This window comes from Corapipo altera, unplaced genomic scaffold, assembly GCF_003945725.1.
Source record: "Corapipo altera isolate COAL_440 unplaced genomic scaffold, ASM394572v1 151, whole genome shotgun sequence".
NCBI lineage: Eukaryota > Metazoa > Chordata > Aves > Passeriformes > Pipridae > Corapipo > Corapipo altera.
This window is the reverse complement of record NW_020884976.1, coordinates 1,128,594-1,140,088: the sequence shown is the minus strand read 5'-3', so window position 1 is coordinate 1,140,088 and position 11,495 is coordinate 1,128,594. Positions and strand designations below refer to the sequence as shown.

The window sequence follows — 11,495 nt, the reverse complement described above, 5'->3', positions numbered from 1 at the left end:
AAAAGGGCCCTGCTTGGCACCTGGATGTGCAGCTCCAGCTGACAACACAGTGCTGCTGGGGGGGCTGAGGCCTGACTGAGTGATGAGTGAGGCTGCACAAAAGTAACAGCTAAATAAGAGCCTGGTTTAAATTAATGAGCCCTTTAAAGAATACAAGCCATTACAGCCCCCTTTAATTAGATGACAAATCGTAGTTTATCGTCCATACCCTGGATCAGCTCCATGTGCACGCTTGGGCTGATGTACAAGGACACTGGATGTGACACCCTGAGCAAGCCAGACCCCCTTCAGCAGCTGTGGTTTGGATTCCAAGGGTATCCTGTGTGTGCAAGCAAATGTGTGGCTTTCCAAGCTCACTTGGAGCTCTCAGGGACCCCCGGGGATCCACAGGAGACAACTGGCTGGGCTGGGGTCTCTCTGTGAAGGAGAAACTGGAGGGTGAGGAAAACAAGCACACAGCATGGATTAGTCCCTTTCTGAGGGAAGAGAGTCCCTTATTTGCTCCTTAGTGGGGGGAAATCCATTCCTACAAGATGTTCTACAAGCACATCTTCCTCACCTTTAGTGCCTTGGCTTTGGCATCTGTAAGGAAGATGTTGTTTGGAGGCTGAGCTGGCATTGAAGGTCCACCCTCTCTCGGACAGCAAGTTTGCAGCTTTTGGTGATGGGGGAGTGGAAAGAAGAGAATTGTGTGTTTGGGAGATGGTGTGGAGGAAGTAGCCGGGGCAGAAGCCACCAGCCCCAGCTTTATATCCCAGTGGATGTGTTTTTGTTGCAGGAGTGGGAACTGTCTCCTCACAGTCACCAGAGAAAGAAGAGTCCCAAGAGACCTTGGTCTGAGCCAGATCAGACATTTCCTTTAGGAGGGACTGAATGATATCCCAAGTGTGCCATTTCTCAGGTGTCAATGAGGAACTTGGACAGGCCAGCTCAGAATGGAGGTGTAAAATAACAGGTGAAATGAGCTCTGCTCCTTCTGCTTGACCCACTACTCAGCATAAGGGTCATTTTTTCTTTGCCCATCCACTTGATATTTCTTTTCCCTTTCTCCTGCTCTTTTGAACATGACCAGCGTAAAATGAAAAGCCCAAATCCACTTTTTTTTCACCATTAGGTAGTCAAGGATGGGAAAAGGTTACCCATGGAGGATGTGGAGTCTCCACTCCTGCAGGTTCTTAAGACAGACCTTGAGAAAGCTCTAAGTAATCTCTTATATCTCATCTCATCTCATCTCATCTCTTCTCAGAGTTGACCGTACTGTGAGGAAGAGGTTGGACTCTAAACCTTCTGAGGCTCCTTCCAAGCTGAATTATTTGATGATTTTTTTTAATACTCCAGAAAGTTTCCTAATTGGTTTTTCAGGTGAAACCATGTGCCAAATCCCAGTGACTTTGGTGACTTCCCTCTCTCCCTCTAAGGTCGTGTATCCCAGAGAGTTTGGTAATTAATGTGTCTTTGCCCCGGTCTAGCTGGTCCCTGCAAACAGGGGCTTTGCTGTGACCTATAACACCTGTTGAGCTGGACATCAACCTTCTCCAACGCCCACCTCGCTCATGGTTGAATTTATCACCACCCTGGTCCTCCAGGTGTGGTGACACTGAGGTCACACAAGCAAAGGGCACCTGAAAAAGGGCCTAGCATGGAAATAAGAGAGACAGCTGGGATTTTTGGCTTCTGGTTGGAACTATTTTCTCCTGCTTGGTGATGCAGGTGTCTTTTTGATTTTATTGCTGAATTCTGATTAGTTTTGGAGCATTAATACATTCAGAGCTGGTCTCCTCGGAGGTCGGGGGTGGTTTCTTTTAATATATGTTTTTTAATGATCTCCATGTAACTCAATCAAGCAGTTAAGCTCAAGGATGAAGGCAAAGTCCTGGCTGACATCAGTTTTAGCTCCATTTGTGCTCTTTAGCTAAGGCTACAAAGCCTCAGCTTTACGGTTTTAGATTTGTAAATACGTCTTCTAAACCCCATAAATTAAAGTAGCCCCTGGTGTATCCTCGGTGTTTGAGACTGAACAAGCCCAATTAGCCTGTGAAGAGCTGTTCCCTGCAGAATAATTTCAGGGTTTGGGCCAGTCCATTGTGAAAATCATTTACTGCTCTCCCTTGTCATTGATGGTTTCTCGTTCAACACAAGAAGCTCCAAAGGTGACTTGGTTTCTTGCCAGACCCTCTTTGTTCATTAACTCCTGTTCTCTCTCTCTTTCATCATCGGCTTCTTCGATTCTTCCAGGGCAAGGCAAAGAATAAATGGAGTTTTTAAGGAAGGCAGATACTTATTTTGCTGCTTTCTGTGCTATTCCTCATGCTTGCTTTGTGTTCGTGTGTTTTTTTGGGTGTGCCTGGGCACAGCCAGCCCAGGGCAGGAGTGACAACAACCCCCTGCACCAGCACCGGGTCCGGCTGTTAAAACATGGGATGGAACCTGCCTGGGATTTGTGCCCCACGTACTCCCTCCTGCTCTGCTGTGGGACTGTGGACCTTGGAAATACATCAGGTGAGATAAAGCCCGGTCTTGAGAGGGAACATCATACAACCACAGGATGGTTTGGGATGGGAGGGGTCTTTAGGGACATCTACTCCAACCCCACTAACCCAGGTTGCTCCAAGCCCCATCCAACCTGGCCTTGGACACTTCCAGGGCTCCAGGGGCAGCCACAGCTTCTCTGGGCAACCTGTGCCAGGGCCTCACCACCCCCACGGGGAACAATTTCTTCCCAGTATCCAATCTGTCCCTGCCCTCTGGCAGTGGGAAGCCATTCCCTGTGTCCTGTCCCTCCATCCCTTGTCCAGCTCTCCAGCTCTCCTGGAGCCCCTTTAGGCCCTGCAAGGGGCTCTCAGGTCTCCATGGAGCCTTCTCTTCTCCAGGTGAACACCCCAGCTCTCCCAGCCTGGCTCCAGAGCAGAGGGGCTCCAGCCCTGGCAGCATCTCTGGGGCCTCCTCTAGACTCTCTCCAGGGCTGGAGGCAGCTCTGCAGGGGGGTCTCACCTGAGGGGGCAGAGGGGAGAATCACCTCCCTCGGCCTGTTGGCCACAGGATATTTATTCCTTGCAGGGCTTTGCAGGATGGAGGGAGCAGTGGCTCCCTGTCACCTCCTGGGAGCTCAGATGGAGCTGAAGGGGATGATCTGCTGACACAGCAGATCCCACCCGGTCCCTCTGCAGGGGAGAATTGCTTTGTCAACAACTGTGAGAAGAATCCTTTGCCTGAGAGCTCAACCCTGAGAGTGGGCAGGAAAAGCCTGGTTTTGCTGCTGGGAGGGGCTGAGGTGGCTCTTGTGGCTGCAGGATTTTAAATTGCAGGCTGTAGGTGAACTCAGCTCAGCTTTTCCTCCAGAGTTACAAACAAAGCTTCCTCTGTCCCTTGTCAGTGATGAATCTGCTCTTAAACTGTGTATAATAACAGAAGACCTTCCCAATGCAGATTCTGACACTTGTCAAAAATAAGGCTGTTAACCCATAAATTCCTGTATTTTGTTTTTCTGGTGGGAAATGTTGTCTATTTTGTAAAAAAATATGAAAAATTGAAAAACATTGTTTCAGATGCAAACTCTCCTCCCTCATTTTCTCACAAAAGTTGGGGTTTGGTTTTCACAGAGTCACAGGTCACACGTCCTGTTGGATCACAGATCCTCCTTCCTTGGAGATATTTCAAAGTCAGCTGGACTTGGGACCCAGCTTGATCAGGGACGTTGGACTAAATGAGCTTCAGAGGTGCCTTCCAACCCCAACCACTCCTGGCTGTGTGTGATTCTGTGCTCTGTGTGAAGGGTGCTCAGCCTGTCCTGAGAATGGGGTGGCTCAGGGTCAAATGAGGAGCTCCAGGCACAGATGGTTTTGTGGAATTTTGAAGGTGAGAGGGACAAAACCAGCCTGTGATATTTTGACAGCGGCAACTTCACAAGAGCAGCCAAACTACTCATGGCTGGTGTTGAGTCAGCCCCAAATTGTGTTTGTGCTGCTCCCTGCAGGGCCCTCTGACTAAACCTGCTCTGAGACCCGAGGAAGGAGCAGTGGCAAACGTCAGGGGCCACACCAGGTCATCCATGTCCCTGTCCCACCCCAGGCAGGAGCACACAGGACCTGCTGCCAGGGGCTGTCAGAAGCCTCTTGACCAAAATGCTGAGAAATGGTCCAAGTGTTTCAGAGGAGAGCAACATGTCCCAGCACTTCCAGCCTGGGAACTGCAGTGCCCAGAGGCCACTGGACATCGTGTCCAAGGGACATGCAAAGACAAGGATTTATTGGCTCATTATATCACTTCCAAGTGACAAAGATTTGCAGGCAGGTGTGACTTTGAGCAGACTTTATGGAAAAGTCAAGGATTACAAACCATGCTGGTATTTATTAGGTGCATCACAACTGCCTCACAGCCCTCAGCCTTCTCTTTACTCCTTTCTTGCTGATCCCTGGGATTTTCTGCTCAGGATGTCACCTGGTTACCTTCCCTGGATCAATTGTCTCCCGGTGCTGAGTGTCTTCACCTGGCAGGCTTTGGCATCATTATATCACCCAGTGCTCAGCATTCCTGCAGGGCCAGGGCCAGATCCTCAGCCAGGCCCCTTGAGGCTCTTCCCATTCCCTGTATTCCAGGGAACGTGGAAAAATTAGAGAAGCACGGAATAGTTTGTGTTGGAAGGGACCTTAAAGCCCATCCAGTGCCACCCCCTGCCACGGGCAGGGACACCTTCCACTAGCCCAGGTTGCTCCAAGCCCCCTCCAACCTGGCCTTGGACACTTCCAGGGATCCAGGGGCAGCCACAGCTTCTCTGGGCAACCTGTGCCAGGGCCTCACCACCCTCACAGGGGTGGATTTCTCCCCAGTATCCAACCTAACCTTGCCCTTTGTCAGTTTAAAGCCATTCCCCCTTGTCCTGTCACTCCAGGCCCTTGTAAAAAGTCTGTTTCCATCTTACAGGATCCCTTCAGGTGCAATTAGGTCACCTCAAAGCCTTCTCTTCTCCAGGCTGAACAATCCCAACTCTCCCATCCTTTCCTCCCAGCAGAGCTGCTCCATCCCTCTGATCATCCTGGTGCCTCCTCTGGACTCTCTCCAGCAGCTCCACGTCCTCCCTGTGCTGTTCCCCAGGGCTGGAGCAGCTCTGCAGGGGGGTCTCAGCTGAGGGGGCAGAGGGGCAGAATCCCCCCTGCCCTGCTGCCCACGCTGGGGGATCAGCCCAGAATGATGTGATTCCAGTGCTGGTTGAGACAGAAGAGAGAGACTGGTGATGGGAACACTTAAACAGCTGTGAAAAGGGAGCACTGATTTGTTTAGTTAAGAAATGAGAAAAGGTAATTTAGAAAAAGATAATGAAGTCGTGTTGGTGCCTGTGCTTGAGATCAGACAGCCAAGGCAATGGGCACATGTGGTGGAGAGGATCACAGAATCCCAGGATGTGCTGAGTTGGAAGGGACCCACAAGGATCATCCAGTCCAACCCCTGGCCCTGCACAGGCCCAGCCCCAAGAGTCACCCCCTGTGCCCCAGAGCATCATCCAAACCCTCCTGCAGCTCTGGCAGCCTTGGGGCTGTGCCCACTGCCCTGGGGAGCCTGGGCAGTGCCCAACCAGTCTCTGGGAGAAAGAACCTTTGCCTGAGATCCAACCTGAGCCTGCCCTGACACAGCTCCAGCCATTCCCTGGCTGCTGTCCCTGGTCCCCCCAGAGCAGAGCTCAGTCCCTGCCCCTCCTCTGCCCCTGCCCAGGCACTTGGAACTGCACTGAGGTCTCCCCTCAGTCTCCTCTGCTCCAGCTCAACACACCAAGTGCCCTCAGTGTCCTCACACGGCTCCAAATCAAGGTCCTTCCCCATCTCTGTGTCCCTCCTTTGGACACTCTCCAATGGCTCAATCCCTTCCTTCCATTGTGTCCCCCCAAACTGCCCTAAAGTTGAGGTGAAGCCACCCCAGGCCAGAGCAGAGTGGGACAATCCCCTCCCTGATGCCCCCAGGACAGGGATGGCCTCCTCTGTGTGGCTGTGTCAGAAAGGGACAGGAATGGACCATTCCCTGCTGCCAGAACAAATGGACAAATACCTGAAAGCAGAAACCTCAGCTGGTGACCCTGCCCAGAGCACTCGTGAGGGAGGAGCTCCCCAAATGCCACAGCAGGGAGAAAACCTGTGTCAGGTCTCAGGAGGTTCCCTTCCAGCCCATGATCTGCACACCTCCTCCTCTCAGCACTCGCCTGCTGCTCTGCACACAGGACCAGCCATCCCCTGGGAGAGCAGAAGGTGTCTGCAAGGGCTCATCAGCTTGGGGTTGTGATTCCTGGGGTGTCTGTGCAGGGCCAGCAGTTGGACTCGATGATCCTTGTGGGTCCCTTCCAGCTCAGGGGATTCCCTGGTTCTGTGACCTCTGTGCTCACAGCACATCGTGTTGGGTGCTGGCAGCGAGTTTTCCAACGTGGTTTGTTTGTGTCCAGAGGGTGGAACTGCAGCAGGATCTGCTCTGACATGTTTAAGGTGAGTCTGAAGATGACTCTGTGTGTGAGCTCTTCCTTCAGGAAAGGACATATTCGGATCAGAACAAGTTTATGTTCAAGTAAACCCTGTCCGGACTGGAAGCCACAGGGAATCACAGAGTCACAGAGGATCATCCAAACACTCCTGGAGCTCTGGCAGCCTTAGTGTTGGAAGGTTCTGCTTAACACCCATGAAACAATCCCCTGCTGCCATCAGCAAATAAGATGAAACCCAATTCTTTTGGGGGTGTTTTGCTGGGATTCTGTAGGAACTCGTGGCAGTTACAACTCCTCCACAGGTTTTTTTTGTTCCATGACAGCCTTTCACCTCCACAGTGAGTTATATGAGCCATTAACTGTGCAGTTCCCATTTCAGGAGGGTGAAGTCCCATATCCACAAAAACCAGCCAGATCTGAGATATTTTGCTGAAGAGACATTTAAAGGTAAGGCAATTACTGCTCCAGCAGCAGCAAGAAGTTTCCCAAGCACATTCCCATCCCATAATACACAGATCAGAGTGAGAAGGGTCTCATGAATACTCGTCACTCATCACAATAACCCTAACAAAATAATTTGCCAGGAGTAATGGGATGAAAATGAGAGGGAAGATGGTTAAGTTGACTGTCAGGGAAACTCTCCCTGGAGATCAATTTTACAGGGGAAGAAGTCCTGGGAGGGAGATGATTGAAACTTCAGTTGTTCAGATATGATCTGGGAGAATAATAGAGTTCTCATGTCGGTGTCCAAGCCTAAAGATCCAGTGAAGTTTGTTTTGGAAGGAATTTTCAGCATTTTTGTTGAAAGCACAAAATTTGAAGAAAAAAGGAACACCCTTAATTCATTTTGGGTCTATCTGGGATTTTTCCATTGAGAGGCAGATAAACACTGGGCTTTATTTTGGGGCTTCTTGCCTGATTTATGTAAGTCTTGCTCTTTTGATGCTGTTACTTTGACACTGAAAAGATGCAATTTGGTTAGAAAAACCCCAAACAAGAAACCTCTTCTTGCATTTCCATAGCACAGAACTTTTGTTTTGAAAGTGTCTAAATGGGACAATTGTACATTCTTGAGTTTCTCTGTTTCTTTATGCCCACCACACTGAATTTAGTCAACAGAAAATGTAGTCCCGTTCCCTCTAAATCTAAGTTTTGGAATAGTTTGCTTATTAATTGCATCCCTTTTTTAAGTCTTGTTCTACTTGAGGTGCTTAAATCAAGCTGAGATGCAGCAGAGTGGGACAATGGTGACCTTAGAGCCTAAAGGGGCTCCAAGAGAGCTGGAGAGGGATTTGGGACAAGGGATGGAGGGACAGGACAAGGGGGAATGGCTTCCCACTGCCAGAGGGCAGGAATAGATTGGATACTGGGAAGAAATTGTTCCCCGTGAGGGTGGTGAGGCCCTGGCACAGGTTGCCCAGAGAAGCTGTGACTGCCCCTGGATCCCTGGGAGTGTCCAAGGCCAGGTTGGACAGGACTTGGAGCAACCTGGGCTAGTGGAAGGTGTCCCTGCCTGTGGCAGAGGGGTGGAACCAGGTGAGCTTTAAGGTCCCTTTGCACCCAAACCATTCCATCATTCTATGAAGCTCCAGACTGCCAAAATAAAAAAGGGAAAAAGGAAAACAGAATCAAAAAACTGAGATGGGGTTTTCTTCCTCTCACCTCTGGAGACATGCTGTAACCTGGAGCAGCATGAGAGGAGTCAGGTGCCAGCAGCAGGAACAAGGAATGTTTTCCAGGCCACTGTCCCAACCATGGTGACATTGCTGGGAATGAGGAGCCTCTTTGATGACCAAATGTCTATCAAATGACAGCAAAACTTATCCCACCTACTTTCAGTTGTCTAAAAATTCCATGTCCAATCTACACAACTAATCAGTGATAATGAAAGATCCACACCTCTGACAGGTCACACAGAACATGCTGAGCTGGAAGGGACCCAGAAGGATCATCCAGTCCAGCCCCTGGCCCTGCACAGGCCCAGCCCCAAGAGTCACCCCCCCCCGTGCCCCAAAGCACCATCCAAACCCTCCTGGAGCTCTGGCAGCCTCGGGGCTGTGCCCACTGCCCTGGGGAGCCTGGTCAGTGCCCAACCAGCCTCTGGGGGAAGAAGCTTTGCCTGAGATCCAACCTGAGCCTGCCCTGACACAACTTCCCCTGCAGTGGCTCCCTGGGCTGAGGGTGTGCAGGGTGTCCCACCCATCCTGTCTATCTCAAATCAAACATCTTGGCTCAGCCTGCAGCAAGCTGGGAGCACTCAGCCCCCTGCAATCACCACAACAGACACATGCTAATTACTTTTCTTGAGATATATATTTTTCATAAATTTCATTTTCTCTGTTTGCAGCTTCGGCTCATTCCCAAACAAAGCAGGCAGTGATTGAGCCTGGGTTTATTGCTTCCACAACCCAAATTACAGCTATTATCCACATCTACAACCTGCAATTATCCCCAGCCTGCCTATTTCATCTCTTTATCGAGACATTCTCTGTGCTGATGGAAGGTGACACAGAGAGCAGCATCTTCTCCCTGAACAGCAGCTGCAGAGGAGGGAGCAGGAGATGCAGCTCCGTGTTGTTCCCCAGCATCCAGGGACAGGGAACGTCAGGCTGCTGGGAGGTGGCCTCAGTGCTGCACCTCAGCTGTTCCCCCAAGGATCAGCTCTCCCTGATTCTTCTGCCTTATCCTGCCCTTCCCTGGGCTGGGCTGGGGAAACCTCAACCCTTATTTCAGGAACATGGTCCTGATGTTTTATCCAACCAGATGTTTTTCCCCTCTACCATGGGGCTTGATTTCTCCTCCCTGATAGGAAAGCTCTCCAGAGGACCCACCTTGAAACTTCCGTATTTGCTGCCTCTGACATTTTGAGAATCTTGCCTGAAGACTTTAGTAGAGACATGAAGCACAGGTGCAAACCCCAGATCTGCCACCCTATTGTGGCAAAACTCTTCACAATGTTCTGATCCTTTTCAGCTGCCTTGAAATCAGAGAATCACTGAATGCTTTGGTTTGGAAGGGACATTAAATCTCCTCTCCTTCCAGCCCCTGCCATGGGCAGGGACACCTTCCACTAGCCCAGGTTGCTCCTAATCCCATCCATCCTCTTGGTTTTCTACCTTGAGGTTCTCCTTGAACACTGTTTTCTTTCACTTCCCTTGAAGGGTGACCCAACCACTAACTGGGGGCAGTTCCTCAGTGTGGGGCATCTTCCCAACTGTCAGACTGGTCCTTTTGTAGAACTATCAAGATCTGGTGACTCCAGAACTGGAATATAACTCCAGTTAGGTCAGTCCCAGTGGGATGGGAGTGTCCTGGCCCCATGTCCTGTGATATGAAGTGCCCATTGCTAGTGCAAAAGTGCCTCCCCAAATATTCAGCTCTCCTGAGGCAAACTCAGTCTCATCCCACAGCCTAAATTCTGAGCTATTTTAGGGGTCCAGCTGCCACAAAATAGGAGGGAAGTCCCTATTCCTTCCCTTCCAGCTATATGGTTCCAAGCATCTGCTTGAGAAGCAGGGAGAGCCTTCTGTGGGAGGGAGGAGATGTGCCTTGGGACATCCTGAGCAGAAGAGAAAATAAATACTTCAGTTCTTGCAGCCCGGGTGAGTGTTTTTGATTTAAGATAAAAGGTTGGGTGGTGTAATGTTTCTATTTACGCTCTCCCTGCTTTTTCCCTACATCCCTTTCTTTCAAAGGTGGTCAAGAAGGACTTTCTTTTGGATAATACAATTCCCCTGCCTGAAACAAGGGAGATACTTGAGTCCTGTCTTCTGGAACAAGGTGGATCAGTGAAGCTGCTCTGCCTTTCTTGACAGAACCATTAGTGGTATCTGCTACTGCTGGAGGTGAATTAAAACTTAACAATAACAATTCCGGGCTCTGGGCCAGTTTCCAAATGGAAAAGGCAAAGAGACCTGACAGACTGTCTTCTTGAGGTTCACTGGCAACTCAGGTGAGGGAACTTCAGCGTTAGAATGAACTGATTTAAAACATTTTGCTCTGATCTGCATTTCAAAGTAACTATTCTGTAAAATGTCCAGCATGTTAAGAGTGAACAAATAGTTTCAAGAAGATAAACCACTTTATTTCCTTCAATTAGCAGCTTAAATTGTTCACTCCAATTGAAATCCATTTCTTGCTTAATTCAAAGTAAACCTCTGAGTGCTGCGTGATCCAACTCTCTGCTGAATTCCTCTACCTGCAGCTGGATTTTGGTGTGATATCCTCGTTATTCCACCTAAGATAAAATACTTGATTTGGGGACTAAGATGATCCTGCCTCTCAGAGAGGTGTGGGAGTAGAGGACACACCTGCTTTCGTTTTTTGTTGCTGTGAGTAAAGCACAGGTGGAACAGATTCTCCATGAAATGTGGGGACATTGTCCCCTGTGTGGAGGTGGAGACACAGCTCCAGGCTATGCTAGTGCTGAATGTTGAGTGGAAAAAGATGCTGTAACTTTGGTTTCCAAGCTGCAGGTGCATTTTCCTCAGAAAGGCCCATGCCAGAATAAAACTTCTTTGTTTTTAATCACTGAAGTGGAATTGTTTCATTTTTCTTTTTGGCAAGGAAACTTTAAAACATCTGCTTTAGTTTGGATCAAATGGATTTTTTTTTTTCACTTTTTAACTTGGTGGTTGAACTGAAAAATCAATTATTCACCCAGCCTTACTCCCAGCACATGTCTAGGAGCAGAAACTCTTGTTTTTATTCAATAGCAGGTGCTCAGTAATTTGAGCAAATGAATTCTGGGGTAACAGGCTGCCCTATTTCCTTCCCTGACTCTTCCTGTCTCGCCTACAAAACCCAACCAGGGTTGCAGGGAGAGACCCAGAAGAGTTTAATTTCCTTGACGTTGTGTCAAGGCTGTGCCAACTGAGCCAGTTTGGCCGGAAATACAACACAGGGCCTTCGTTTGATCCCAATGGCTGCAGTTCTTGGTTTTCCAGCCTGTTTTAACATTAACAGAAGTTTCTTTGGGCAAGATGAGGAGCAGCTGAGGGCACTTGGTGTGTTGAGCTGGAGCAGAGGAGACTGG

General features: G+C 49.5%; 1 long non-coding RNA gene across 1 annotated transcript; it reads left to right on the top strand.

The window, feature by feature from the left end:
• Positions 1-2,226: 2,226 nt before the first annotated feature.
• Positions 2,227-11,089, top strand: LOC113957755. Its single transcript, XR_003531287.1, has 3 exons — positions 2,227-2,499; positions 6,840-6,907; positions 10,156-11,089. It is a non-coding gene; the product is annotated as an uncharacterized LOC113957755 (long non-coding RNA).
• The last annotated feature ends 406 nt before the right edge of the window (positions 11,090-11,495 follow it).